This window comes from Notolepis coatsorum (assembly GCF_963971535.1).
Source record: "Notolepis coatsorum genome assembly, chromosome: 16".
Taxonomy (NCBI): domain Eukaryota; kingdom Metazoa; phylum Chordata; class Actinopteri; order Aulopiformes; family Paralepididae; genus Notolepis; species Notolepis coatsorum.
The window spans coordinates 41185250-41211263 of record NC_140180.1 but is presented as its reverse complement, the minus strand read 5'-3'; positions in this window follow the sequence as shown (position 1 = coordinate 41211263).

The window sequence follows — 26014 nt, the reverse complement described above, 5'->3', positions numbered from 1 at the left end:
AATGTGCAAAATAAGTGGGGGAAAAAACAGGAGCCACTCCATATCAGAAAAGGCGGAAAGTGTGGCATGGATCAGAAATACTCAGATCAAGATGGCGCCATATTGACTGAGCAATTGTCTATTGTCTATTATGGTATATAACCATTTAGGCTCAAATCGGGCTAAATTTGGTATAACAGTTGTAGATGTCTAGATAACACCTACTGTATCCGTTGTTTTAATGTCATTTCAATGGCTATACTGTACGTTTAAATATATATGTTTAAATGAAGTTTAATCAACACCTAAGCAATGTATTGACATCTACTAAACCAAATTTAACCAGATTAGCCTAACCTATTTAATAGGTGCTGTTTAGATGCCCATCTCAATTTCAAGTACATCTCATCAAAACACCTCACATTTTTAAATTGAGATGGGCATCTAAACCGCATCTATTAAATGTTTCAACCACAGCAAAAATATGATTTTTGTTTTTGAACAAATGTTTTTTATTTTCCCTTTTTTTACATGAAACAAGACAAACAATACAGTAACAGTAATAATCAATGATAAATCACAGGACAATAACAGAAATAATAATAACAATAATGATAGTCCAGTAATTAAATCAGAATGAAAGTAGATTAAAAGACATACAAATAATAAATACAATACATGGGCTCTTGCTCGCTATCTATCTCTAGATAAATCACATCGAGATAGGTGAGAATCCATACCTTCCGGCACATTTTATCCGGTTGAATCCAGCGTGACGCTATCAACTTTTTGGCAGCCGTAAGACCCGCCAAAATGAGTCTCTTTACATGTACAGAGGTCGATAACTGAGAAACATCATTCAACAACAGTACAGAAGGCAGTGTCGGTATGGTCAGAGATACAAATTCTGATAATTGAGTGGTGACATTTTCCCAGAAAGTCTTAACACATTAACTGCCACGCTTATATCCATCAATGTTTGATCACTGCCACCAGTCTAAGTCTATGGAGATGTTTACCTTCTTTGCAGGGCTATAACTTTTTAAATTGTATTGCTAAATTGACATTACTATGGCCCATTCAACATCGATTATCTATCGTTCAGGATGTAGGAACGTTTTACTTTTTCATTCACATATTCATACGAAAATAACGTCTAGAGTATAAATATGTTTTTATCGTTTTCTGCAGTAATTCCTAGAATGTGAGATATAGACATAAATGCATATATTAGATTATCAAATGCCGTTTGATACCGATCCACACTATATTAAAAATGTCAACTGTACATGGTCCTAAACGTTATGACTGATCATGCGCGGGTGAACGGGGGGGGGGGGGGTCGTTTATAATTCCGTGATCGTCGTTAAATGATTTATGTAGTATGGGTGATATATAGATCAGAGCAGTTTGCATCGATAATAATAAACAAAAACGCTGGAAGTCACGGCAGCCTCCTCTTACCGTTGGGCGATGATACTGGAGCAAACAGATCCCAGTTATTTGATGGGGATCGAGGCGATCCATTTCCGGTTTGTATAATACTAATACACGCCCAACTCATGTTGATTATTGAGTTATGGCAGCGATCCATATCCACGGTGTGGCTAGAGTCCTGGGATGATGCGAGTGGCCGGACGTAAATTAGGAGACGCACCGATATCCAACCGGCATATCCGGTTTGGCAACTCGCCGATCATCCACCAGGTGGCAGTATTGAAGCGTTGCAGAGTTGTGCTGAGTCCCACAGCATCAGACAAGGCACCGTGAGTGAAATATGAATACCATGGCGAAAATATGAAATAACAAAATAACGTTGTACGCCGTGATCTGGCAGAATTCGCATGAACTTGAAACCCGGTGTACGACGTTTTTGGCGCAGAAAGTGTTAACAGGAGGGCATTCCCAATACATACTGTATGCATATATGTACCAATAGCATCGTTTGAACACAAGGAGCATCGAGAGTCCGGTCTGAGACCCATTAGGTACAATCGTCTAGGGGTCAGGTAAGTCCTATGAACAAAGTTAAGATTAATCTGTTGGTGATCTGGGTTGCGTGATGATAGCCGAACATTTTCCCAGACTGCATCCCAATCTAAATCTACTTCCAGGTTTGGGATATCCTTCCTCCAAACTGAGTCTAGGGGAAGGACCTTATATGAGGACGTAAGTAAGTGGCAATAAAAGTCAGAGACGAAGCCTCTCGACGTCTCCTTGTCATAAAAGAATTTGTGAAATCTGTGGTGCTCAAGTGGAACATCTAATGGGACTCCGTGAGCCTTCAAAGCTGCTCTTATTTGTAAATAGAAGAGAAAAGTGGAACTGGTGAGGTCAAATTTGTTGGATATATCTCGATAACTGCGGAGACCATGGTCATCGAAGATATCCCCCAATGCGTGTATGCCTTTCTTTTCCCAACCAGGGTATCTGATAGGTTGTTGTACAATTCAAGTTTCAAGTTTCTTTAATAGTTGTCATACAGAAGTACAGAATACTTTTATACAAAATGCTTCTTACTGTTACGCTCCAGAGACTGTGCAAGACAAGATAAGTATGAAATAAAATAACATAGTATAGCATGTAAATTAGAAGTAAAAAAATGAGGTCACAGTGTTCAGTATAGACATTGTCAGTATAGACAATAAGGAGTAAATTGTTATTAAATAGGGGAGAATGCCTGTGCCATTTATGGTGGTTAGTACACGTTTTCTGTGTGTCACGCCATATCCGGATCACATGTGTAATAAGAGGGCCAAATCTTAAGTTGCATTGCTTAATTGATATGTTGGTGTACACTATATCCTGCAGTCTATGTGGTGCCACTATGTTCTCCTCTAATGGTCTCCAGGATACCGCTGCTTGAGAATCAAACCAGGTGATCAGTGGTCTTAAAGAGAAAATATGATTAAAGACAACTACTTAAATAAAAACTATTTATTTGATTCAAGGTGCAAGGTGCCAACCTGCTCATCGGGAGCAATTAGGGGTTAAGTGTCTTGCTCAAGGACACTTCGACACACTGCCTGGGAGGAGCGGGAATCTACCTCCCGAGCCACTGTCGCCCCACAGTTAATATAATGAATAACAACAAATAACAACAAAAACATTGGTGTCTTATTACTGGATCTTGTAAACAAGTCACAGTAGAACAGTAATATAATGCTTTTCCAATGTTTTACCTACTCTACCACAGTACTGCACAGAAAGTAGACATTTTCTTTTGAAAGTGGTTACCAATCGTTACAGGCAGCCATACTGGAAGAAAGAGAACTACACAAACATTCCATGAAAGGCTACTATGTGTGTCCAGATCAAATCATGATTATATTACCAGAGGCAACGTCAATAAGCGGTTTCAACTTGACAACATAAACACTTTCTAAATTCCTGTTGCAGTTTGCTAATATCAACAACTGACAATAAATAAGCATGGGTCCAAGCTGTTTGATTGATTGATTGATTGATTGATTGATTGATTGATTGATTGATTGATTGATTGATTGATTGAAAATGTTATTAACAGATTGCAGAATGGGTACAATACAGTACAGCTCAATACACACAATTGTTAAGGGGATGCAGACCAGAGAAAGACGTTCATCTTGTTTTGATACAAGAAGAGTCTAAAAAAGAGAGTATATACATTTGATGAAGAAACTGTACATTGGCGGGGGTTGGTAGGTAGGAGGTTGGTACGAGGGGTGGAGGGGGGGTTGGGTAGGTGGGGTGGGGTGGGGGGGGAAGTGTACATTGGAGGTAGTGGGGTGTCCCTAGCAACTAAATTCCAGTGAAACCATCTGTAAAATGTTGTGGATAAAATTCATGCATTACAACAGGTTATTTTACTGACACCTTTTGTTGTGGAAGAACAATTCCACCATCTAATGAAACACGCTAATAGTTTTGTATCATTAAACACTAGAACAAAAGACCTGTATCATTACTTTGCTCAGAAATGTAGTCTAGTGGCACAGGAGCCGTTTGATTGCCTGTAATAAATAACCCTTTAGAGACAAATAAATAACTCTAGTGTCTTGTCGAGCATCTTCATGGTTGTCATTTCCCCCCTGAAGTGGCCATGCTGAAAATGATGCAAAAATTGCTGAAAACCTCGCCCCCCCCCCCCCCCCCCCCCCATCCCACGCCTGCTTTCCCACTAAAAGCTTCCCATATTAATTTTTGCACCAGATTGCGGTATGGAATTAATGCATTTTTCAGAAGCAACGACCCCACCAGCAGGCTTGCCTCACATCTCTCAAGAACTCAATTACTCTCAACATTTAAAATAAATAAATTAAAGGTGTCCTGTATCCCAAGCAGCTGCATCATTACAAGTGGTCCTGAGAGACCAAATTAAGCCAAAGAATGTATATCTAATATACAACCCCACTAATGATATGTGTTAAAAGAGCCAATATGTAGGCACTGCTTAAAAATTACACGGGTCATTACAGCAAATTGAGACCAAGATTTATCTGCTGCCAACAAAACACATAATTTGTTTTACCAGGTAATCATAGAGCGGGTATAATTAAATGTGAAAACAAAAAAGTGCAAGTGTTCTTTATGTGGCAGTTATGAGAGGTAAACCACAGGAGCATTGCGCCTGTGTAAACCACTATGTTATGGTTGCAAAGTGTCTCTCTAGTTCAAAAGGATCTCTATGCAGAGCCACTACCATTATGCTGTTCCAAGAAATATTCAACTGCTAATATCTTTGTATATTCACAAATGGTATCATATCTTGAATGCATATTGCTTGAAGACTAGATAGATAGATAGATAGATAGATAGATAGATAGATAGATAGATAGATAGATAGATAGATAGATAGATAGATAGATAGATAGATAGATAGATAGATAGATAGATAGATAGATAGATAGATAGATAGATAGATCACCAACTATGACTGCAAGCTCCAGACAATATTTTAATATTAGATAGGATTTGCTCCAAATAATATATATAAGAAAAGTACAGTTATCAGTTACTATATTATGATGCAAAGAAAGATGAGCTTTTTTTGCAGCATGTGCTGCACCAAACACATCACAAAGAGATGAATACAGCAACGATAATAGAAGAGAAACCACAATAGTTCCTGAAAAGTTAAAAAGAGTAATTACATTGACATAATGCGGATGTGAATGCTCCACTATCACAGGATCCATCAGATGGTGAACATCTGCATTTTAATCGATTCTCTCTCTCTCTCTCTCTCTCTCTCTCTCTCTCTCTCTCTCTCTCTCTCTCTCTCTCTCTCTCTCTCTCTCTCTCTCTCTCTCTCTCTCTCTCTCTCTCTCTCTCTCTCTCACCCCATGTCTTTCAAGATCATTAACTTTATTGGATTGGACATTCCTGTTGCAAAAACAATTCAGCATAATCATTTGCAATGCAACTCCCCAGTGCTGATGCAAATCCTCTCCTCCTTCTCTTCCCCGGCCGAGCAATTACTAAAGGACCACAGATGCAGCAGATCCTCCATCGGAATAAAGTAGATGCTGCAAATAATGTGATTACTCAGTCATTACATATTGGAGTGCATTCATTATGGGCAAGACTGGATTCTGGGCATTGTTGACAATGCCTTGGCAATGCCCAAGATGTAATAGGATGTCAAGAACATAATGCCCATAATCTCATCTCAGCAGTCCAAGACTCCCCTCAAACTCACCAAGGAGTTCCAAATGAATGCCATTCATTTATTATGCAAGCGGAATGTTAATGTGTACGACTTGAAAATGTTGTCCTTTTTTCTCCCTCTCCTCACCCTCCCTCCTGTAGACAAATAACACAATGGTATCAGGTACAGGTGGCGTTATTGGATGAGATCTAAGGCACGGCTGCTCATACCGCAGCCTGTGATCAGAATACATTTTCATGTATGTGTGACCAGCCAGTCGGTAACTCTTCCTTTGTAATAGGGTCATGTATTCATAGGGGTCATAACATGTTTCACGACACATTTTGTGAATGGAAATATGTTTACAACAGGTTCCTTACACATGCATTAGCTTTAGATATCAAACAAAAGACCACCAGACTAATGATAATGTTCAGTTTAACGTGGAACGCAATGGATATTGTCAATGGCGTCAGTCCCGTCCACCCCCTTTCCCCTTGAAAACACATCCACCCCCTGTGTTGCTCGTTCAAACATTTAATTAAAGGGGCACTTCTCCAAACTAACAATGCTGATTTATTTTGCACATAATCTCACACACATCTAGTCAACATCTAAACAGTTTTGCACACATTCATTTAGTTTGACAGTTATTGAGAGTAAATTTGTTTGAATATGGCTACCAATGATCATGACACTCACTCACTCACTCACTCACTCACTCACTCACTCACTCACTCACTCACTCACTCACTCACTCACTCACTCACTCACTCACTCACTCACTCACTCACTCACTCACTCACTCACAATGAATGCTATAGCCAACAGTTGACATTGAAGAACCATCACAGACTTGTACATTAAAGACATTTTTGTCCCTTTTCTATGGCAAGTGTGAAGTGAAGTTGTAACTGTTGGACATAACAGTTGAAGTAACTGAAATTGTACACTAGCACCTATTTGTCATCATAACCGATGTGACTAAGCTTCTGGTAATAGTGATTTCAGTTAATGTCTGTGTGTATATTGCTCGATATATATATATATATATATATATATATATTATTTTTTTGTTTCCCTCATGATAACCGGTAGCAGTTCAAATATCTGACAGCAAACCACTATCTGAGCAGTATTTGAGCAGTGACAATTTGGATATTCAAAATGGCTTTGCAATAAATTAAGGACCAGTTTAATTTAGCAATTTGGTGCAATATGTTAATGTTGGAAGAAAGGGGATTCATCCCTTAATACATTCAATGAAATGAAACATATATTTGAAAGTGAAATTTTTTAACACATTATTATTTCAATCCCTGTAATTGAAACTGCAATCCAGGCAACTTGTATTAAATTAGATTGTGGCGAAATTGCACCTTTCGTTTGCCAAGGCTGACTGAGTCCTTGCATCAAATTAATTTAATTATTCCTGTAGCCCATATATTATTAATCATCTATATTGATTTCTGAACTCCCAGACTGCTTGTGGATATGCAAATTTGGTCACTGCAATATCGGGATAGGTTCATTTGCATGGAAGCCCATTATTATTTTATAAGGAAATTGTAATGTGGACTCAATTAAAACTCAGCGAGTGGAACAGCTAAATTGGCCCAAGGTATGGACTTCTAAGATTCATGTGCAGAGCTGGGATATATCAATTAGTGAAGATCAAACTTTGGCTTCTCTGGAGGGGAGAGAAGATGCTGGAATTCAATCAGAAGGACTTTGACTACTTTGAATGAATGGTGTACCTTTAGTGATTTCCCCTCTTTTGGAAGGAGTCCAGGTAATCATATCTGCCAAATGGAATTATAATTCAGTCACAGCAACAGTGGAAAAATAGGTCACTTCAATATGCTTACCTTTTGTGACCTCTTTTGTCTACATAAGTATGATATCAGAAACTCGTCCTCCTCTGTGACAATACACAGGTTGCACCATCATTTTATCCAGCAATAGCATATCAAACGTACCATTAAAACAACTTTTACATTTTGTGCATGCAAATTTTTTCCAAGATCTCTTCACAAGGTGTTACTAACTGCATCGATTGAAACTGTTATTCTGAATGGCTCGTTTCAAGAGGGAGGGTTATATATCATACTGGCCATCGCGTCTCGCTCTTTGCCATTATGAGATATCTCTTATCTCCTAGCACCTACTGTGCTCACGAACAAACAATTGCACTCACATGCACGTGACCAGGCCACGCCCCCGCGTCCTGCTATAAGATGCCAGACATGGTCACACTCTACCTTCCTCTTTTTTTGTTTCCAACATGGACGTTGCAGTGCACTCCGTGAACTAGTTGTTATGAAACGCAGGGAGAAATTACACAATGTTGGGTTTTCGCCGGAGGTTCACCAGCCCCTGGAATCTTCTCGGCACATCCTAACAGCGCATCGGGCCTGTCCTGGGGTTCCTCATCTCGTGACAGCGGATCGAGGGACATCGCGCGACGGTTAGCAGTCGAGCTACGTCGCTCACAGGTAGGCCTCCGTTGTCAGGCATTGATACTAGCATGAGTAATACTGCTGGTTGTCCCCAATTTGGGAAAACATGGTCGTCATGACTCTGTTTTGGGTGTTTTTCCAACTATCCTAGTGCGCGCGGCTAATGCTAATGCTACAATGCTGGGTCTCCATTCTTTGTTCCCCACCGAGGGCTGTCTTTACTAGAAGGTCTTCCCTCCTTTTAACCATTCATGCTGACGGTCAATCGGTGTCTAATGTTGGGGGTTTAACGGGGGCTTGTTTACCATTTTCATGGGTGGATGGGCTGAGGCTCAGGGCTGGTGTGCTTTTTGTGAATCTATGAATTGTGTGCGGAACTGGTGTTTTCTCTGGTCTGCATCCCCTTAACAATTGTGTGTATGGGCTAGCCCATTCTGCAGTGTGTTAGTGGAGTTTTCGTTCATTTATTCATTTACCCCTTCATGGGTGCACACCACAGTGGAGGTTGCTGCATGCCTACTGGTGAGGCAGTGCTTCACTAGTAGTAGTCTTTTGTCTGCAGCCACCACTGGTGCTCCGTGCTTGTGAAGCAGGTGGCATCAGTCCTTTGCCTCTGACATGGTGGAACGGTGTCCCGCCCGGCCGACACCATGAGGCGAGTTGGCCTGGCAGGTGGCTGGTGGGCTGTTAAAGCCTATACCGCCGCGGTATAGAATTAGCAGCGACAAGCAACATTGTTCAAATTGCTGTTTTTTCTGTCAAAAATGATGTCGGGTGGTGGGGCCTTAGGGCCAGCCGACGTCGAAACATCGCGCAAGGTTTTGAGGTTATTAGCTTTTTACCTAGCCGCAAGCTATAATCGCAGGGAGGGCTAGGATGCTGTTTACAGACATCTTTGGTTGGATCAGTCTCCCCTTGAGGAGGAGAGAAGGTTTTTCCCTCCTCAGGGCTCCCCTCTCCGCAGAGGGACTTTGGTATTTCCGCAGGAGCGCGGGCGGTATTTGACCTAGGCCCCACACCGCCTCACACCGCGCAGCCATAGGTGAGGGCGCGGTCTCGCCAGCGGCCATGTTTCCCCCGCCTGAGGTACCCTGGACACAAAGACAACAGGTGATCACAAGGCCGACAGCCTTGGCGGCCGAGGGATCGGCTACATTAGATGAGCACGCCCTAAAAAAACGTTGCCGTCTAGCTGTGTCTAGCTCTCTCTCCGGTCACTCCCCCCCCAACACCAGCGGGATACAGGCTCTGATTTGTTCCCTTTGGCTGCGGGCCACGTGCCTTCAGTGAAGCACGAGCGGCCCCACGTTTCGCTTCTCATGCGGACAGGGGCTGACACCCAGTTGCTGGCTAGGCCTGGGTCTGTCCATGAGAATGCTGTGCTGTCAAGCGGCTTTCACGCCACACGTTCTGCGTCTGTGTTTGGTGAGCCTGGTGTTGTGTCTGTCAACGACGAAGGTTGTCAGCGGGGGAACTCGAGGCCCAGGGGGTCGCAGCGCGAGTTCCCCCAGCCCTGCCCTCGCCAGGCCGGGTATCACGTTAGTGCCTCCCACGGCCGGAAGACCGGTGGTGGTCAGTCAGGCGCGCGTGATTTGGTTGGTAGCAATATCACTGCAGGGCTACGGTGTGTAGGAACCCACCCTATCGGGCAGTGTGGGGACCTCACGCCTTGCATGTCCAGCTGTGGAACAGTTCCTCAGCAATCCATGCCGGGGAGGTGTTCAGTGGGGGAGCTTTTGTCACCCAGTGTGATGTCAGCTTCCCCCGTAACTGTCCCTTTCTGTCGGGGTCCCCCCTTGGGTGCGATTGCCTCGTTGGTAGTGTCAGGGTGCGATATCCAAGCTCCACGAGATGCCCTGCTCGCGCGGTTGGCGAGTCCAGGGTTGGCAACGCACAGCGGGTGGGACCGGGCCGCCTATCTACGGTTCCTGGTGGACCAATGCCAAGTGGCGGCGGGTGCGCTTGGGATTATCATCACATATGGGTACAGCAGTGCCATATGTCGAGGTGGATGGAGAGAACGCTGAGGCGGGGACTTGTGTTGCAGTTTGCACAACCCCACCCTCCGTTTTCAGGTTTGGTACAGACCCTATTGTCAGGGTCAACAGCAGTGACAGCTCTGGCCGACGAGATCCAATCTCTGTTGGCGAAGCAAGCCATCGTCGGGGTCCCAAAGGAGGACGCAATGCGTGGCGTTTCCTCCTGGTATTCTCTGGTGCTCGGGGGGGGGGGGGTGTCAGACCCATACTGGACCTGGCCCATGGAAGGTTCAGAAAGTTGACCGTCTCCCACCTGTTTGCTGCACGCTGTCAGGTGGGGGACTGGTTCACCTCCATAGACCTGTAGGATGCGTATTCGCATCCCGATCTTCCATCCTAGGGCTTACCTACGCTTCCTTTGCAGGGCTTAGCGTACGGGTACCAGAGGGTGCCGTTCGGCTACTCTCTGGCTCCCCGCATCTTCACCAAGTGCGTGGAGACTGCGCTGGGGCCTCTGCGTCGTCAGGGGTTACGAATTGTATTCTGCCCTGGACCACGTTCTGGTCCTTGACCGGTCAGGGTAGATCGCCAGGTCTCATACCAGGCAGGTGGTGTCTCACCAGCCTGGGTTTTGCTGTAGACTGGAAGTAGAGTTCTCCTCTTCCCAGTCAACGGGTGGAGTACTTGGGCTTTTTCTAAGCTCAAGGTCTATATGGGCATCCCTCTCGGAGCGGCGGCGAGTGGTTGGTTCTCGGCGCGCTCAGGAGGTTCCGTCCTAGGACGGTTACGGCGCTGTCCGTGATGCGCCTGCTGTTGGGGTCCCTCTTGGCCTCCTCTTCATGAGGAGGATACAGAGGTGATTTTTTCCAGTATGGAAATGGACCCGGTTTGAGACATGTGGAAGCGGCTGAAGGTTCCCATGTCAGTACTGGGGGACCTCGTCTTCTGGGGAGGGTCTGGTGCCCTCACCTGCGGGGTCCCCATGGGCAGCAGGCTGTCACACATCACAGTCTTCACCGACGCCTCCCTCATGGGATGGGGGGGGGACGTGTCGGGCCAACGCAGTAGGGGGCAGCTGGCAAGACCATGCTGCCCGGTCTGCGCTACATTCAATGTCTTGGAATTGAAGGCAGTCCTTCTGGTCCTCAAACGGCTCGACCACCTTGTTGTGGGCAAGCATGTTTTGGTCAGGACAGACAACACGACGTCAGCGTCGTATATTGTCAGACAGGGAGGAGTGCGCTCCCCCCGTCTGCACCGGGCGGCGATCGGGCTCTGGCTATGGGCGTTCACCATCTGCTCTGCCTGAGGGCTCTCCACATCCCCGGCAGGGAGAATGGGGGTGCAGGTGTGATGTCGCGGGGCGGCTGTCGGAGGCCCCGTTTGAGCCTCTTGAGCAGGCGCCATTGGGTCTGCTGTCTTGAAGACTGCGTTCTTTTTGGCCATCACCTCCGCTAAACACGTGGGTGAGCTGTGTGCTCTCTCGGTGCGGCCTGAGTGCCTGTCTATTTGGCCGATAGCGGTGCGGCTCTATCGCTCCAGGGATATTGTGGTTCAGGCGTTTGTCCGCCTCCTCACGCTGGTGAGTTGGAGGCGGGCCTTCACCTGTCGTGTCCTGTCCGTGCACTGGGGGTTTACCTCAGGACTTGGGCTCTCAGGGCTTCCGTTCAACTGTTTGTTTGTTACAGTGGTCCTTGCGTGGGTGAGGCGCTGTCCAAGCAGCACCTGTCACATTGGTTGTGCAGGGGCATTGCCTTTTGCTGCACGTTGGCTGGACAGGTCCCCCTCGGGCTGCTGCCTTGTTAGGGGGGGCCTCGGTGGAGGACATCTGTGCTGCGGCCTCCTGGTCTTCCCTGGGTCCCTTCGTTAAGTTTTACCTCATGGACATGACTGGGGGTTCTGTCTCCCAGGCGGTTCTGAGGTCTGGGACCTCTCCTGCGTCCCGCCTTTTGGTGGGCTAGCAGGGGTGTGTGGGTGTGTGCCACGGGGTGCTGTGTCACACGTGGTCCCGCCTGTGCTGTGCGTTTTCATGGGTCTCTGGTTCCCCCTTTTTTCGCACTTTGGTGGAGTTGACTGCCTCCCCCCCTTCGTTAGGACGGGCGGGTGGACGGGACTCCCCTCCTCCCTGGTTGGGGCTTACGGGCCCTCAGGGGGTACACTTGTCGGGTCACGCGTCTGCTCTGTCCTATATCTCATAATGGCAAAGAGCGAGACGCGATGGCCAGTATGATATATAACAAAAGGTTATCCTATAACCTAGTTATATGAATACTGGCTGAGCGTCTCGCTCTTAGCGCCCTGAGGTCCCTTGGTTGGGTTTTCAGTGTTGGAAACTTTTTCAGAGGAAGGTAGAGTGTGACCATGTCCGGCGTCTTATAGCAGGATGCGGGGGTGTGGCCTGGTCACGTGCATGTGAGTGCAATTGTTTGTTCGTGAGCACAGTAGGTGCAAGGAGATATCTCATAATGGCAAAGAGCGAGACGCTCAGCCAGTATTCATATAACTAGGTTATAGGATAACCTTTCGTTCTTGTCACAGCTGAACTGCAGAAAAGGCATATAGGCCTACTCTATTTCAAATGTTCTCAATGTTGGGACAACAATGAAAAACACAGGGAAAGGCAATTTTCACAATAGGGCCTCTTTAAGCGGCAAGCGGCTTCCCCCACCCCCACTCCCTACCCAATCCCCCCTCCCGCGTGTATGCCCGGCGCCACTCCCACATGATGGTGACGGCAGCCGACTAGTACGCACGCTGGAGGGGGGAGCCTAAATGACTGTCTCATCACCAAAGCCCGATCCCCCCCGTCCCTGCCCCCTCCCGCTGGACAATCTTTCCACCCTCCCTCCCGCCACCTGGCGCAACGCCCCCCCCCGGTGTTGGCGCAGCCGACTATCGCATATGGTGTCTCAGGCATTCTGTAGTCGACATGTGTCAACAAATGTACATGTCTGTTTGAATTTATGTTGTGCCGTTGTTACTGTAAAATTTTTATGATTGTGATATGTTGTTGTTAATGAGACGATGAGCTGTATGTGTGTGTCACTGGAATTTCCCCAAGGGGATCAATAAAGGAATATCTTATCTTATCTTAATAAAAAATTAAAGCAAGCTTTGTTAAGGTTTGTAACCGACCCCAAGCGCAACGGCACAGAGAGAGTGGTTTCAGAGTTAGCCAAAAACAAGGGCGTGTTTATTCACAGAGTCACAAGATTGAATTAGGTGGAGAACAGAACAAACGGGGAGTCTGGCATGTGAAGAATGTTTGCGGCTCTGCAGATTCTCCCAGAAGGTGATGGTGAGGAATTTGCCTGTGACGTCGGAGCCGCTCTGCAGATCCCCCCAGCATACACTCCAGGCGGAAGCGGAGAGAGAGAGAGGAATCCCAGTTAGCTCAGCGCACAATAGAAACAGAGAGGTGACTGATCCAAACAATATATCCAAGTGACTTGATCTTCGGTGTGATACACACAGTTAGCAGTGTCCAGAGAAAAAAACAATACGGTAATCCAACGTGTAAATCCAACAACAAAAAATAGGTGAGAACAGTATAACAAAAACGGGATCTCTTCTGTGTTTCACAAACACACAAAAACGATTGATCCGAAAAAGACTGTTTCCAAAAACTCACCAGAGCGCAACACGTACAGCGGGCAGATAAACGAGGCGTAGCTTCGTATGGGGAATCAGGTTCTCCAACAGGGATACTTCACGAGAGTCCTGGGGAGCAACAGACAGCGACGGGAAAGAAAGGCAGATGCAGGGAATATTCAAAACGATCCAACATCGGTATTAGGGAGATCAGGGTATTTAAAGCCACGGGGCGCTAAATGACAAGCTGTGACAGCTGCGGGATGAAATTGATCATTGCTCCAGAAGCGTGTGGTGGGGAGAGCACCAATCAACACGGCATCTTACAGGAAAGAAGCGTGAGGCGCGGAATGCAATTAATTAACAAAATACCTTAAAGGAACGGAGCGAGTGGGTGGGGAGCGGACAAAACCTCACAAGCTTTAAGCTTTATTATGAAAAAAGATGTATGGAATAGGATAAAATACTATAAAATGTGTTCAGTTGTGTATTTCTGTGTTGTATGTAATGTGGAGAGACAACATGCCCTCATGTGGCCTGCATGCCCAGTAGACTATGCCTTGCAGTCCGATGAAGACCGAGCACCTGTCGGGATGCTTTTAACACATGCCTACTACGGTCATGTGTACTCCAGTAACATTGTGATTGTAACATTACTGGAGCTAGCCAGCAGAATGCTAGTGAAATAGACCCCTTTGGCTATGTGTCCACTAAAAACCTCTTTTTCAAGGCGGACCGCTTTGAAAAAAGAAGAAAAAAAAGCTCCAAGCGTTTTTCTGGGTCTCCCCAGAGCTCGCGCCAGCCGCGGCTCCTCCCCTTCCTCAATGAGTTACTGTACATTGATGAGCGCGCTCCTTTCCAAAAAAGTTTAACTAGTTTCAACTTTATGCGCTGAGAGCGCTCCGACCAAAAACGTTGCCGCCCAGAGCTCATAAAACGCGAGGCGCGTCGCTGGGAAGAGGAGCGCGCCTGACGCTTCTCCAGCATAGAAATGAATGACAGAAAGGAGCTGACAACTCATAAAACGTCGGCTGTGGACACAAGCCCTTTGACTGTAGTTAGCAAGGCCAAGATACATAGCATGCTAGTTGCTAACGTTACCCCTTGGTTCTGATGCTGAGCTGTATCAAATGTTAACAATGTATAACATTAAATACTATAAAATTACTGTAGCATTGTCCAGCTAACACCATTAACTTGACTTAGCTTAGCTTGCTAACTACAGTTAAATGGGTCTATTTCACTAGCATGCTAGTGGCTATGTAGATAACTTGGCCTAAACTCTAGCCCTAAACTACTGATATAATAATAACATTACAAGTTATATTTTTATAATCAGTTTGAGACCCGCAAGAGACATAGTAAGACAACTCTGTGTAATATAGCCTTTATTTTCAGATGGGCCATTAAGTTACCTATTAGTTAACTTTTTTTAACCTTTTTTTAACCTTTTAGCTATTAACAAACCTTTATTAAATAAGAAGAAGTCCTATAGTATGCTGTTTGGTACTAGATCAAATTGGTTGCAAATATCAAATCATTTGTTGATTAAGTTTTAGATGGTGCTCCTCTCGAGAATGTCGATGAATATAAGTACCTGGGTCTTTAGCTTGATTCTCAACTCACCTTCAAGTCACATATTGATGCTGTGATAAAGAAAACAAATTGTAGCCTGAGAATATTGTATCGTTCTATTAACTGTTTTTCTCTCCAAGTTAGAAAAATAATCATTACACAGCTGGTACTTCCAATAGTGGACTACGCAGACATGTAGTATATCAGAACACCACACTATCAAACCTCCGTCCTTTAAATGTCACTTATATTAGTGTTTGCAGATCTATATTGAGGTGTCCTTATAGAACCCATCACTGTCTTATGTTTGAGTCGTTAAACTGGCTTTCTCCTAAATTCAGAAGACATTTTCATTGGTTGCTTTTTGTTTACAAATGTATTTACTTTAATTATCCCCGCTATCTAAAGCAGTTCCTAATTTCCATATAGTTCAACTTATAATTTAAGACACACGGATCATCCTTTTTTTTTTATCATACCTCGAACCACCAAACCACCATTGGTCGACTTGCCTTTAAATATAAAGCACTTGTTACTGATTTACTGTGTTAGGGTTTACATGTTTACAGATCAAACTATAATTTTTGTATGTACATTTATATGGGAACATATATATATATATTGACGATCCTCTTGGGAGGAATCAGTGTGGACTGTGGGGGTGAGCTTGGGAGAGTGTCTGTCAGTGTATAAGTGTATTTTGTTGTCCTGTGTTTTGTTTTGTTTTGTTATGTATTGCATTGTATGTTTTGTAACTTAAGGACCCCCTCGAAAATGAGATAGCATATCTCAAGGGGTTTATCCTTCAAATAAATTTCAAGACATTTGTTATTAGTGTCTAGGTCGTACAATCACAAAGAGGGTCTATGACCGTAGAACGCACGTGTTAAACGCACTCGGTCTTCATCGCACCCCAAGGCATACTGGGTATGCATGCCCCATGAGGGCATGTAGTCTCTCCCATGTAATGTAGACAATTAACATGGAGATGATGCTTAATTAGCAGATACAGCTTAACGGGCAGTTCACTCCTTTTAGTAATTTTATTTATTGACAGAGTATGTAAGCTGAGAGGGATACACAGTGAATTGTGGTGGGATTTTATGAGCAGAGGTAGCTGGTTCCAGAGGTAGGGGTCATGACCTATACACCATCTCTGGGGCACAGATGATGCCTTCTGCATGCAGGTTTAGGGTCCCCTGCATTATAAAGTTAAATTTTTAAATATTGTTTATTCCCCCTTGCAATAACCCATACTCAAACCCTGGAGGTGACAGTGTGGGTGGGACCTGTACAGGAACCCCTTGTGGGGTTGGACATTAACACATAAATCTATTACAATCTTCTTCTTTTTTATGACAGAAATCTATTAAACATTTTATGTGAGATTCTTTGCTCATTTTATGCCTAATGTATGTCTATTTTGTGTCTCACTGCAGTGAAGCACTTTGGGCTGCAATTCTTGTATGAAAGGTGCTATACAAATAACATTTATAATTATAATAATAATCAAATGTATTATTATTACTATTATTATTATTATTATTATTATTATTATTATTATTATTATTATTATTATTATTATTATTATTATTATTATTATTATTATTATTATTATTATTATTATTATTACTACTTACAGAAATGTAACAGACACTCTGGATTTGTAGGTTTGAATAACACAGAACACCCATACTGTAGCTCAGCCTTTTGATACCTAATTATCAATTGTGATAATATTTTAGTACTGAATGTTTGTTCTGCTGTACCGGCATTGAATAACTAGGATTTCCATTTTCCCCTGGCATGAATGGGCAACATACACAACTAGAAAGGTGCACTCAGTGGAGTGTAAGTCTCCACCAGGCGACAGCCACCCATCTCTTTTCTAGTAGCCTACACATTGGGTGGGGCTTAAGTGTAGGGGGCGGGGCAAACAGACCAATGAAAGCAGATCTCCCCCATTATTCCTATTACACTATTACTATACACTATAACTATATATTATATACCCTGAGTACTACTATGTACTACACACACTGAATACTCTACACACTGAGTACTACTATATATTGTACATACTGCATACTAGTATGTACTATACCTTGAGTAATACTATGTACTATACATTGAGTAATACTATGTACTATACATATACTATCTACTATATACATTAAGTACTATTATATACTATATATACACTTAGTACTACAATGTACTATACATTGAGTACTACTATCTACTACACGGGTGGCCAACCCGCGGCTCGCGAGCCGCATGCGGCTCTTTGCCCATCAATGAGCGGCTCCTCCATTGATACACATTTAATTTTTTTTTTTAAATATATATATATTTTTTTATTGTTATTATTTAAAAAGAAATTCTTATGGCATTCATTCCATAAGAACGTAGAATAAACATTTATGGATTTTTTTTTAAATGGTCCATTTGCATGTTCTTGGTATCGGATTCTATGGATCTCAGGGAATGTATTTCCCAGTGTCAGAAATATTGCTAGGCTTGAGTAAATTGTAATGAACCAAAGGAGAATATCAATTATATATATATATATGTGTTTTTTTTTTTTAATCTTTGACTGTGAATAACGCCATGCTAAAATTGACCAGACCTGAAAAGTCTAAGCAACTGAATAAAGGGGAAGATGATTAAACAGAAGGTTTTGTAGATACAGTACTGAATTCTTCCACCCGGACACATGCAATTTGAAATATGATTGTCAGAATATAGAATATCAGGGTGGCTGGGTGGCGCAGCTGCCCTCGTCACCAACGCACGAGACACCGGTCTCGAATCCGGCTGTCAGCGTTGCCTCCGGCTTGGGGCGGCCGTCATACTGACTCAATTGGCAGAGTCAGCGGGAGGGGAGTCGATGGGTGGTGATCTGGTCGTTGTAAACAGTGACTCCTACAGGTCGGTCAGGGCGCCTGCACAGCAAAGTCAGGAAATGGCGGGGGCAGTGTGAGCCTCCCACACGTTACACCTCGCCAATGAGAGTCCGTGCTGGCAGGTGAAAAGAAGTGACTGGCTGCCTCCACATGTATCGGAGGGGACATGTGATGGGCTTCTATCCTCCCTACGACCGGCCAGTGGGGGGCACATGCGAGCAACGATCAGGATAGGGGATGGAGAATTGGCACGAGAGGAAAATTGGGATGGGAGAAAATCACAGAAAAAGGAGGAGAAAAAGTAGAAAAAAAAAATAATATAGAATATCAGGCCTATAAATCACCTTATTATGGCCAAGTCGCACATCTACGGATTGGGACAAATCAATCTGGATTTAGTATCACAAGGTGTGATTCACAAACCTTGAATGAAATATACTAGTTACTTTTTTATAATGTAGATTTCTCCATAATTTTTCATCAGATTGCAACACTTTTGCTAGACGTTCACAGAAAGGTAGAGAAACTAACTGCGTTCTATTTTATGGCAATAACGTTCAGGTTTGTGGGAGATAATCCCGAAAAATAAGAGAAATAAAACAGTTAATCCAGAAGTCAGATGATTGACAGGGGCTGGCGTGAGCTGGGTAGGGTAGTTTTTGGATATTCGATAGCCCATCGAAAGCCCTGGGTCTCTTCCTTCAAAAGACTACACTCACTTTTGGCTGCGCCACTTCCTCCCGTCAATATGCACCAGTTTCCGACTCAATGCCCTGAGATTTCTATAATCTTATATTTTCACAACAGTTAAAATCATTGGTAAACAAACGTAATGCTGAAAATATACACTTTGACTGCTGTTTTGACAGGGATAGGGTATTTTCTCTTGGCTACATTTGAAAAGAAAATTGTACATACCACAGAATGTACATACCATTCTGTAGAGATGGATTTATGACGTGATGTCATTTGCGGTCCAGTACCGGACCGCTCGGGCCCAAATAAAAAAGACATTAGCAACTTCAGAGGCCAGAGGGTGGGACCTATAAACACATTTACTATCCAATAGCATTGTGAGGCTGAACAACAGGACCCATTGACTATGTACATGAGCTTAAACCTTTTTAAATAAACATTTACAGACTTCTTTTTAAAATGGCTAAAAGTGATTTTGTAATTTTGCAACCGTGGGTCTCATAGCGTACTTTTAACCCTGTAAGGCCCAAATAAAAAAGACATTAGCAACTTCAGAGGGTGGGACCTATAAACACATGAAGGGTGCCGTGACTGAAAAAAGGGTTGATAAACGCTGGTATATATGGTTTCAAGTTTCAAGTTTCAAGTTTCTTTAATAGTTGTCATACAGAAGTACAGAATACTTTCATACAAAATGCTTCTTACTGTTACGCTCCAGAGACTGTGCTAGACAAGATAGTATCAAATAACATAGTATAGCATGTAATTTAGAAGAAGAAAATGAGGTCACAGTGGTCGGTATAGACATATGTACAATGTTCGATGCAGAATAGACGTAACTGAGTTACCATATAATATACAATACTATGCAGTGTACTAATGTACAGTACTATATAGTGCAAAGCAGAAATGGGATGAGGTACAATTTAGGTACAATTTACAGTAAGGTGTACGAGTTGTAGTGCAATCCTTCATCAATAAATATAAAGTGTGGGGAGTGGGTGCTACAGTGTGTTTGTTTAAAGTGGGTGTGTGCTATAAAGTGTGTGGAGTGGGTGCTACAGTGTGTTTGTTTAAAGTGAGTGTGTGCGTGTGGATGTGTGTGCTTTGTGCGTTTGGTGGTTGTTGTTGTGTAGTGTTCATTGTTCGTTTAGCAGCCTGATGGCCTGGGGATAGAAGCTTCTTCTGAGTCTTTCTGTGCTCGCCTTGAGACTCCGGTATTGCTTGCCTGACCGCAGCAGTTCAAAGAGGCAGTTGTTCGGGTGACTGGAGTCTTTAATGATTCTCTTAGCCTTGCCCTTGCAACGCTTGTTGTAAATGTTCTGGAGGGTGGGGAGCCCCCCTCCAATTGTGCGTTCGGCTGAACGTGTCACTCTTTGTAGTCTGCTTCGGTCTTGTGCAGTGCTATTCCCAAACCAGGAGGTGATGTTGCCAGTCAAGATGCTCTCTATTGTACATGAGTAGAAGTTCTTAAGGATCTTCTGACTGACTTGGAACTTCCTTAGGCGCCTGAGGAAGTAGAGGCGTTGTCGTGCCTTCTTCACAACACTGTCAATGTGTGTGGTCCATGTCAAGTCCTCGGATATGTAGGCTCCGAGGTACTTAAAGCTGTTGACTCTCTCAACCGGTGCCCCGTCGATGCTGAGGGGGCTGTAGTCCTTGACCCCCGACCTCCTGAAGTCCACAATCATCTCCTTTGTTTTGCTGACGTTCAGGGAGAGGCTGTTTTCCTGGCACCATCCCGCCAGGACCTTGACCTCTTCCAGGTAGGCCCTCTCGTCGTTGGCAGAGATCAGGCCCACCACCACTGTGTCGTCAGCAAATTTGATGATTGTATTGCTACTCCGCTGAGCCACACAGTCGTGTGTGTACAGGGAGTAGAGGAGGGGACTCAGAACACAGCCCTGGGGGGCCCCTATGTTGAGGGTGATGGATGAGGAGGTGCAGTTGCCTGCTCTCACCACCTGGGGTCTGCCAGTCAGGAAGTCCAAGACCCACTGGCAGAGGTCATAGTTCAAGCCCAGGTCCCTGAGCTTGGCTATGAGTATGGAGGGGACTATGGTATTGAATGCCGAGCTGTAGTCGATGAATAGCATTCTCACATAGTTCCCCTGCCTCTTGTCCAGGTGTGATGCTGCTGTGTGCAGCACATGGGCTATGGCGTCCTCCGTGGACCTGTTGGGGCGGTATGCAAATTGCAGGGGGTCCATGTTGATGGGGAGGGAGGAGCAGATGTAGCCCTTTACTAGCTTCTCAAAGCACTTCATGGCTATGGAGGTGAGAGCTACAGGGCGGTAGTCGTTGAGGCAAGCAGGCTTGGATTTTTTGGGTACAGGGATAATAGTGGACTTCTTCAGGCAGGTGGGGATGACAGCCTGTTCTAAGGACAGGTTAAATATGTCAGTGAATACTGGGGCCAGTTGGTCGGCACAGACTTTTAGGACGCGGCCGGGGATGCCGTCCGGACCTGCTGCCTTCCTGATATTCACTTTTTTAAAGGTCCGCCTCACCTCATGCTCTGTTACCCTGAACACTGCGTCTCCATCAGCAGCCGACCCCCCCCCCCCCCCATTGCCGTGGCTTGTGGGCTGGTGTTGTTATTACCAGCATCAAACCTCACATAGAAGGTATTGAGGTCATTTGCTAAGGAGATGTCACTGTTCAGTTTGAGGGAGGCGCCTTTGTAGTCTGTCATCGTTTTGAGCCCCTGCCACATAGCTCTAGAGTCAGCCTGTTCAAACTGGAGTTCAATTTTATCCTTGTAGCGTCGTTTGGCCTCTGTCACTGTCCTCCTTACGTTGTATCGCGCCACCTTGTGGTCATTCATGTTGCCTGCCACTAGGCCGTCGTTGTATGCTTTGGTGCACGCTCTCAGAGCTTCCCGGACGGATTTGTCTACCCAGGGTTTTTGATTTGGGTAAACTCTCATTTTGGTAGTGGGGATTGTTTCTTCCACCATAGTACGAACATAGTCCAGCACTGTCTCCGTGTAGACATGAATGTTATCTGTGTCGCGGAACATGCTCCAGTCTGTGCAGTCAAATGCAGCCTGTAGCGTCTCCTCTGACGTCAAATCCCATTTCTGCACCTCTCGCGAGACTACGGGAGTGCTTTTGATTCTTTGTTTGTACTTTGGTGAAAGGAAAATGGACGCGTGATCTGATTTACCAAAGCCACTAGCAGAATGAGCCTTGTATCCACCTTTGAATTGCGTGTAACAGTGATCTAGGATGTTACCGCCTCTGGTGTTACAAGTCACATGCTGATAGAAGTCAGGTAATACCTTTCTCAGATTGGCGCTATTGAAATCACCCACCACTATGATGGCGGCATTAACGTTCGCTGCCTGGAGTTTGTTTACCTCGTCGTGAAGCCTGGAGAGCGCGGCACTATTGCTGGCTTGCGGTGGGATATACACTCCTACAAGGATGATCGCCGTTAACTCCCTCGGGAGGAAGAAAGGACGACACTTGATGGTTATATATTCCAGGTCTGGGCAGCAGTGGTTCGATAATTCCTTCACGTTAGCTGGAACGCTCCAATTGTTGTTAAACATGAAGGCAATACCTCCTCCACGTTGTTTGCCGGACAATGCTGATCTGTCCTTGCGGTGGATGAAGAAGTGTTCGGCCGGTTGTATGGCGTGGTCTGGGACGTCCGGCGTCAACCACGTCTCGGTGAAGCAGAGAACGTTACAGTCTCTAACGTCTCTTTGGTATTGAATCCTTGCTCGGATGTCATCCAGTTTATTGTCAATTGATTGTACATTGGCTAGCAATATACTGGGTAGTGGTGTTCGGTGTCGTCTGGATCTCAGCCTGTTACGGATCCCAGCTCTCTTCCCTCGCCGCCTGGTGATTCCTTTGTTCCTGGGATCAGGATCTGGTCCCATTGTTTTGAGAATCTCCAAAGGCCATTGCTGCGGTTCGGAAAGCTGATTCAGGGAGTAATCCAATCGGTAAGTTTCCCGTAATCCGATGTCTATAAGTGACTGACGGTCATACACATTAAATGCACCTACTGTTGGTACAGACAAAACTCTTAAAACTATAAATATTAACAAAAGTAAGCACAATCTCGACGGAGCGAACAGACAGGCGACCGGGCATAGCGGTGCCATCTTTTTTTTTTTTTTTGGTGTGGCTCTTTGTGGTACCACAGTAATTTTTGTGGCTCTTAGTCTCTGACTGGTTGGCCACCCCTGATCTACTATATACATTAAGTACTATTATATACTATATATAAACTGAGTACTACTATTTACTATACACAGTGATCAGTGAGTACAGTACAACTTCATACCTGCGTGTCCTTTTCACGCACCATTTATTGTGACACTGACACGCCATAGTGGACCGGCGCGTGTATTTCATGGTGTTGTACTCCCTAATACTTTCAACTTACATTACTGTTACATCATAATTAAAGGGACACTTCACTGATTTTCAACCTTAAACCTCCTATCATTCTGTTGTGAGTAGGACATATGGCACATAATGTGTCTGCAGAAATAGTCTGCTCTATTTCTCGGGGTGCTTCTGTGTGTCTGAGCTCTCCAGACACAGAACACGTTGGTGAGTTACATGTCTGATTATCACATGTCCTCTTTACAACAAAACAATAGGATTAAGGTTCAAAACAACCCTTTTAACAATTATTCATTATATAAATCTGCCAGATATTTAATGGTCCCCCTGCACTCTTTCATCAGTTGACTCCTCCTCTAGGAGGCATGACTTTGACTATACAGATTGCTATTTGTGCAGAACTTGTCACCAGAGCATGCTTTTCCCATTTTTCCACTGGAGGGGGGTGGTGGTGGGGGGCGCATGTGTGATGCAACTAATCCTGCAAACCTACTGTATCATGGTCACTATTGCCCAGCTGGCCACACTTTCATCCAGGAAATATTAGTTGCTAATGTGATTGATATGCTAACGTGCAGTTGATACATCTAGTGATCTATGCACAAAAACAATAATTTATTTTCACCAAATCTCTTATAACAAGATTGTATGAGCTAAAAAAAGAGAAACAATAAAGGTGTAGAAATACTGCTAAGACATTCCAGTAGTTCATTGGATTTCTTTTAGTGGAACAACCATACCAAACAAATCATCAAAAGAGTCATACAGTTTTGTTATTTGCCCACTGTCCTTTTCCTATACCTTCTTTAACTGAGAATCACTGTATTCTCCGGGCCCTTACAATGGACATCCTCATGGTCAATTTAAAGAGGGCATTGCACGTACGCCGCAATCAGAGTTGACCAGTGGGCTTTCATGTTAATCAGCCGTCTCTATGTGTGGCATGTGGTTATCTCTAGGAGCAGCGCGGGCGCCAAAGTAGGATAACTCCACACGACAGACAGTGAGATCAGGCAGACCTCTCTCCTCTTTTGTTGGTAGCTGGCCTTTTAATGTCTGCCAAGTCTATAGCCATCCTTATCCTTTTGCGCTTCCTGGTGACAGAGATGTGTGTGTGTGTGTGTGTGTGTGTGTGTGTGTGTGTGTGTGTGTGTGTGTGTGTGTGTATGTGTGTGTGTGTGTGTGTGTGTGTGTGTGTGTGTGTGTGTGTGTGTGTGTAACGTTATTATTGAGCCAAGCGGGCCGGCTAGCTGTCGTAGCTGACGTTATATTGAGCCAAGCGGGCCGGCTAGCTATCGTAGCTGACGTTCTGTTGGACCAGTGGGCCGGCTAGCTGTCGTAGCTAACGTTATATTTAGCCAAGCGGGCCGGCTAGCTATCGTAGCTGACGTTATGTTGGACCAGCGGGCCGGCTAGCTTGGCTCAATATAACGTTAGCTACGACAGCTAGCCGGCCCGCTGGTCCAACAGAACGTCAGCTACGATATCTAGCCGGCCCGCTTGGCTCAATATAACGTCAGCTACGACAGCTAGCCGGCCCGCTTGGCTCAATAATAACGTTAGCTACGACAGCTAGCCGGCCCGCTGGCTCCACATAACGTTAGCCAACATAACATTAGCCACGATAGCTAGCCGGCCCGAGAGAGAGAGAGATATCTCACCAAACGTCCAAGAGGAAGGAGACAACCGTGGAGTTGACGAAGTTCATCTGCCGAACGACCATCCTCTTCATCTTGGCATAACCTCCAATGCTGCACGCGCTCTCTCTAGGTTAGCTAACGCTAGTTAGCCTTTAGCTAAGCTACTAGCCGACATGGCTAGCCTGACTGAACCACACGTTAGCACTCGATACCGTAGCTAAAGCTAACTAGCTGTCCTGCCTTTAGCTAAGCCGACAGGCTAGCCTGACTGAACTTTCTAACCTGCAACAACTTTCAACTTCAGTCCATCTGCCGAACGACCGTCCTCTTCGTCTTGGCTGGCATAACCTCCAATGCTGCACGCGCTCCCGTGGAAATAGTTAGACTGAGACGCATGCCGGCCGACTACCTTACCTGTAACCCCTCCCCTCATTGAAACCAATAACTACGATAGCTAGCGGGCCGGCTAGCTATCGTAGCTGACGTTCTGTTGGGCCAGCGGGCCGGCTAGCTATCGTAGTTAACCTTATGTTGAGCTAAGCGGGCCGGCTAGCTATCGTAGCTAACGTTATGTTGAGCTAGCGGGCCGGCTAACTATCGTAGCCAACGTTCTGTTGAGCTAGCGGGCCGCTAGCTGTCGTAGGCGTTATGTTGAGCTAGCGTCAGTACCTGGCCACTCTATTTGCAGTTAGCCTCTTTAGCTGATGTCGGCCGTTGGCTCTTGCTACTTTGTTTTCTCTCGTATAGACCCTCTTCTCTTTGGATTTAAGTGTTGATCTTTGTCCTTTTGGATCTATGTATATTCATGTTGCCTTGTGAAGTTATCTTTTCCTTCTGTTTTGTTCTTCCATTAAAAGTTGAATATCCTTTAGGGCAGGGGTCAGCAACCTTTTTGACATGGAGTGCCTGTTTGAAATATAGTTGTAACTAGTGTGCCTCAACAATATTCCATGCATCGTAAATATTTTTTCTCATAATCAGGTATTTTTAATGATAATTTTTACATTATTACATCATTATCGTTATTGTTATTATTAACAATATTATTATGAGGTTGTATCAACCCTAAATCTGAGTTGGGGGGGGGGGGGGGAATGCAAGGCAGACAAACAGCTGCATACAGTGCGACCATTTCACTCACATTTGCCCATTCTTTTTGGACACATCACACACCATCGGTGTGTGTACTGTAC